This window comes from Salmo trutta, chromosome 34, assembly GCF_901001165.1.
Source record: "Salmo trutta chromosome 34, fSalTru1.1, whole genome shotgun sequence".
Classification (NCBI taxonomy): domain Eukaryota; kingdom Metazoa; phylum Chordata; class Actinopteri; order Salmoniformes; family Salmonidae; genus Salmo; species Salmo trutta.
The window spans coordinates 4,351,424-4,357,423 of record NC_042990.1 but is presented as its reverse complement, the minus strand read 5'-3'; the positions used below and the strand labels follow the sequence as shown (position 1 = coordinate 4,357,423).

At 45.8% G+C, this 6,000-nt stretch overlaps 1 long non-coding RNA gene across 1 annotated transcript; it reads right to left on the bottom strand.

The window, feature by feature from the left end:
- Window positions 1-2,225: 2,225 nt before the first annotated feature.
- LOC115173363 (uncharacterized) lies at window positions 2,226-2,914 on the bottom strand. The gene is made up of 3 exons (XR_003871595.1): window positions 2,844-2,914; window positions 2,578-2,659; window positions 2,226-2,409 (listed from the first exon to the last, which is right to left on the bottom strand). It is a non-coding gene; the product is annotated as an uncharacterized LOC115173363 (long non-coding RNA).
- Window positions 2,915-6,000: the final 3,086 nt, after the last annotated feature.

The window sequence follows — 6,000 nt, the reverse complement described above, 5'->3', positions numbered from 1 at the left end:
ACACGGCCAAGGCAACAAAGGAGTGGCTCAAGAAGAAGCACATTAAGGTCCTGGAGTGGCCTAGCCAGTCTCCAGACCTTAATCCCATAGAAAATCTGTGGAAGGAGCTGAAGGTTCGAGTTGCCAAACGTCAGCCTCGAAACCTTAATGACTTGGAGAAGATCTGCAAAGAGGAGTGGGACAAAATCCCTCCTGAGATGTGTGCAAACCTGGTGGCCAACTACAAGAAAGGTCTGACCTCTGTGATTGCCAACAAGGGTTTTGCCACCAAGTACTAAGTCATGTTTTGCAGAGGGGTCAAATACTTATTTCCCTCATTAAAATGCAAATCAATTTATAACATTTTGACATGCGTTTTCCCGGATTTTTGTTGTTGGTGATTCTGTCTCTCACTGTTCAAATAAACCTACCATTAAAATTATAGACTGATCATTTCTTTGTCAGTGGGCAAACGTACAAAATCAGCAGGGGATCAAATCCTTTTCACTGTAAATAGAGTTGGAGTCTAAGTGTGTGTGCACACAGCCACCTCTTTAACCACTCTTCAAAATATTTGGCAGCCTTGAGTTGGGAGAGCAGGAGAATGAGTGACAGAAGAAGAGTCTAATAAAAGCATGGCTTCTCTCCCACTCCTGCTCACAGCAGCAGTGCAGTGGAGTAGCTCAACAGCCATAGGCCCAGGGATTTCACATCACATTCCATGATGCAATGCAGAATACGGCTTCACACAGAACAATCACCAAACCCATTAGATAACACTTCGCACATCACAGCCAAACATCATGTATCACATGAAGAGGCATGTGTGATTCTCCGGACGTGATACTTTGTCATGGACCTTCAGTTTCGATCTCTCTCTCTCTCTCTATCTCACTCAGCTCTCTCCCTCTCCCCCCCCTCTCCCCACTCTCTCATCTCTCTCCCACCTCTCTCTCTCTCCACTATATCTCTCTCCCACCTCTCTCGTCTTTCTCTCACCTGACCTCTCTCTCTCTCTCCATCTCCCATCCCCTCTCTCTTCTCTCTCTCTCTCCCCACCTCTCTCTCTACCTCTCGACCTCTGAATGTTCGGCTATGACAAAGCCAACTGACATTTACTCCTGATGGGTGCTGACCTGTTTCACCCTCTATAACCACATTATTATTTGACCTTGCTGGTCATCTTGAAGAACGTTTTGAACTACAGTACTTGAAGAACAATCTGGCCTTAATGGTCATGTACGCTTATAATCTCCACCGGCACAGCCAGAAGAGGAATAGCCACCCCTCAGAGCCTGGTTCCTCTCTAGGTTTCTTCCTAGGTTCCGCTTTTCTAGGGAGTTTTCTCAGCCACCGTGCTTATAAATCTGCATTGCATGCTATTTGGGGTTTTAGGCTGGGTGTCTAAATAAGCACTTTGTGACAACTGCTGATATAAAAAGGACTTTATAAATAAATTGTACTGATTGATTGATGATTGATTGTATGAAATGGAGTAGCATATATCCATCATGTAAATGAACAATGAGCACTGTTTCCATGGAGTATAGCACTGCAGCCTTAGGCAATATATATTTGTGTGGTGCATAACATTATCTCATATCACATGCATGGCAAGACATGATTGATGTAATTAGATGCTCTGGAGAGATCCCACCCTCCTTCACCAACACATGTAGAATGCTTAGAAACCACCAGAAACCTGTGAAATGGATCAACAGATGTGGTTGTATCTCCTCTCAAGGTCTGTTGATTTATAGTATCTCAGAATCAGGAACTGTCATCTAACTAAATTAATAGAGAACATCTGGTTATCTGACGGTCTATGCAGAAACTATTGTATTAGAGACAAGCTCTGGTTATTTTAGTTTTTTACAAGACAAGTTGTTAAGAACAAATTCTTATTTACAGTGGCAGCCTAGGAACAGGGGGTTAACTGCCTTGTTCAGGGGCAGAACAACAGATTTTTACCTTGTCAGCTCAGGGATTTGATCTAGCAACCTCTGCGGTTGCTGACCCACACTCTAACCACAAGTCCTATCTGCCGCCCCAATTCCTGCCAACTCAAAAACTGCACAATAAATGTGTAACCAAGGGGGAACTAGTGCATTTCTCTGAGAAAAGCTGCTTCTGGTGCTACCAAGCATCCAACCACTTGAAACTCTTGTAAAACAATTGCATTTATTTGATGAAATATACTTTGAAAGGGTAGACATGCAGAATTCCTCTTGTCAAAAGTCCTTGCTGTTACAAAAGTAGTTCTTCATGCAGCGTAACAGGTTACAGGTTCTTCTTGGTGAAGCGCCTGAATGGCTTCATCATTGCTGAAAAGACCCTGACAATCAAGGATTGTTTTTTTGATAGGCTGAGATATGGAGGGAGAAACCTCTCCAACTGGAGATTCAGCACCATGAGCCTCAATGTGTGGAGCTAGAAACACAAGAGAAAATGGATAGAGAGAGAGAGAGAGAGAGAGAGAAATACAGTATAATAACTTTGATAAATAATAGTGCAATGAGTTTGGTAGGCATACTCTATGTTTCTAACACACACCTAAACAAAACTACAAGCTATAGCAGAGCTCTAAAACATCCTTACCTATGCAATGTCCATCAGTAGAGGTAATCTCAGTCTGTTCCTGGACTGAATGGCAGTCCTTTTTGTTTCCTCTCTTGGAACGCTAACAGGAGAAAGGTAAAGAAAATGGTACAGAGAATATATAAAGAAATGGAACACTTCTGAATCCAAGGCAACAATTTAGTGATGAATAAAACATATTTATCTCATATATTGTCTTATCATAGCCACATCAATACATCAGCACCTAACTGGAACAAAAAACAAATGCTAACTCCCTGCTATACCTTGAAGTTGATCCTGAGTTTGGTCATTGAAAAGCAAAGGAAGCTCCTTCTTGCTTTCTGCTCAGCCCCCCCTCTCTGTCTCAGCCTGGTCTGCTGGGTTTGTTGCAGCAGAAGCTGGTCTTGACGCCTCCTTGCGTCCCTGTACCAGCTGCTGGGGTCAAGGACTTTACAGACTCTGTCAAATGCAGGGTCCTGGGAGGAAATAGCTGCTTGCAGGGTGTTATAAGAGCCAAACTCCTCCATCAAGTTTTTATGTACACCTCTGACCAACCCTGTGGATGTGCAGGTTCTGGGAATATTCCTGTGTCCTGGAGAATCTGGATGCAGCACAGAACTCAGACAGGACTTGTCTGATGAGTTGCTGAGATGTTCTGGTCATGTCTGGTGCCTGTTGGAAGGGTCCATCTAGGGCTGAGGGTCTGATCTTCGATAGCAACCTTATCACCAGTACGGTGACCAACAGATGACATCATCTTTGCTGGAGTCCATCAAGTACTGCAGTGGGAATGCAGTGGCACTGCTGATGTCTGGGCTGATTAAGAGCTCCCTCAGATGGCCAGAGCTGCTGGGGATGCTCACCTCCTCTCTTCAATGTCAATCCCATCTCCCTTTGGTACCAAAGAGGTTCCCTTGCTGGTGAAAGATGGAGTAGTGGAGGATCGAAAAGAGGCTTAGCACTCGGTGGGTCGGCTGCTGTCAGTCATTGGACTGTTACGATGCAGGGGTTCATCTGTGTGTGCCATCATCTTTGTCCTTAGGTCACTTGTAGAAATCTCTGGCATTTTAGAGTCCCTGGTGTCGATGCAGGAGCTCCTGACGATGGGGCAGGTCAGATCAAAAGGCACTTCGTCAGGGATGGGAGTGCCAGGGGAGTTGATCTCTAACTAACACTCTGACCTAGGACCCTTTGAAGAGCTAGACAAGGAACTACGACCTTCAAAGAAGTGGACAAAGATGAACAGGTTCTAGGGATGTCTTGGCAGACTTGTTCACTGTCATCCTCACTTTTCTCAACTCCTTCAGCATAGTTCCTACCATATCGTTGATCTGAAGGAGCCCCTGGAATCCTTAATTCGCCCTAAGTTTGAGATTTCACTCTGGATAGCAACCAGGATTTCCCCAAGGGTCTCTTTGGAAGAAGCATTTTCTGTCCTTTCGGATCCGGATGGGCTTCAGCCCTGTGAAGAAATCCTTAAGTATGTTCTTCATATTGACGCAGATGGTCTTAGCTGTTGACCAAAGCTTCTCTTCTGATATTTGAACACTCAATTCAGTATCATCCAGTTGGGAGCCCCGTGGGAGCACTGCAAACCTCTCCCACTTCTTTCCAGGAGCACAGTGTCAGTGGACTCATTTTCTGGAAAATAGTCGCCATTTCCTTTGACAAAGGTTTCCACTAATCCAGGGGCTGTATTCTGAGAGGACAATGGAGGCAATCTCTGATGGCGAGCTAGATGATAAGCCAGCCTGCAGACTTTTCTGAAGACCAGTATGGCTGATCTGTGTGATAAAGGAATGACTGGATCTCATCAGCACTTTACTCACTGCCTCTTCTGCCTGAGTCTGAAAGTCATTGCTAGAGAGCTTCTTATGCTCTGAATCAGACTAGTAGAGGACTGTGTGATTCTGACACTCTCTTCTGAGCTCAGTTGAGAACATTGAGTACTCACACTCAAGTCTTCATTGGGTGAGGGTGACTGGGAAATAGTATAGTCATCAAGCTTTGATAGGACACCATCAACAAGCCAACAAGCATCTAGGGACTCATCAGATGAACTGACAACGGCCAAGCATTTACTCTCCACTTTTGATAACTCTGACTAGTAGATGGAAAAAACACTGCTAAGAACTTCTTGAGTGCTGGTATCCAGATTGGAGAGACAGAGAGCTGGTATTGGTTGGCTCTCACTGGGAACTCTACTAAGTTTGTTGCTGGGTAACTGGACCTCAACAGTTGAAACAGTTGCCTTTTCCAGGGTGTCTGAAGACTCCTGAAGAGAAGCATCCTTAGCCACACCTCTTCTCGAGCGTATAGAGTTAAAAGGTCCCTCAGCTTTGCTCGTATAAGGCCATAGAGTGTGCGGGCTGGAGAGAGGTTATCTTCTGTGAAAACCCTGTTTTGTGGTCATTTACAGGAACTGGCCAATCAACTGCTTCACATTTGCCTTCAAATGATGCTATCGTCTCCATGCCTCCCACAAATGCCTTAACAATCACTGTGGCAGTGGAGCTTACAAATGTTCAGGGCTGTTGCAGCTGGTATTCAGGGGAGCTTCAGTAAGGCTAGGAGCAGCACTAGAAGGCCTAGAGGAAGGAGCCACGCCAGAAGAGCTGCTGACATTTCCTTGTAAGGATGGTGCTCACCGCCTTGAGGGCTTTAGACTGAAAGTCGGGGCTAGAGAGGGGTCTGATGCTTTCTGGACACCACACTGCTAGAGGATCCAGTCTCTTTGAGAAAGTGAGTGGTCCCTTCTTTCCCAGATGGACACTCAACATCAAGGTCACATTGAAGATTGGTCAGAAATTTAGACCCCAAGATTGTCATCTTCTTGGCCAGATCCAATAGGATGTTGTAGTCCTGTGCCATTTTGTCCATTGTGCCGACAATGGCATTCAGCACATCATCGGTCACAGGGTCCATGAGGGGCTCGATAAACCCTACCCACTCTGGCTCAGACGTTTGGCTCTGTAGCTCGGCCAGGATCTGCACCGAGGCTACCCGAATGACCTCCTTGCCTGCTGCTATGTCCTGACTGTCCATAGGGGGGCAACTCCCCGAGCTGGCCTGAATGGCCACTGAGAGGCCAGAGTTAAGCTGGTGTACTACCTCTCCCGCGATAGCATAGCTCAACTCGGAAGAGCTGGAGGAGGTGGGGTTGGAGTGACCCTCAACCAGGGATATCAGGAGGCTCTCTTCCGTTACCCCAAAGAGAGCTTTCAGAGGTTACTCCATGAGGGGAGCCTCTCTAGTTGCTGGCAAACTCTGCAATGAGGTCTGGGAACTTGAAGATAAACACACAATCACCACTTATGCCATGCAAATGTGACCAGCCAGCTGGTATCTAATCTGGGTCATTAGTGAGCTTCAAAGTCAAATGAGAGCAATGATGGTTTACTTCTCATACCACCGTAGTTCTAGAAGCCTAAAGCCAACTGA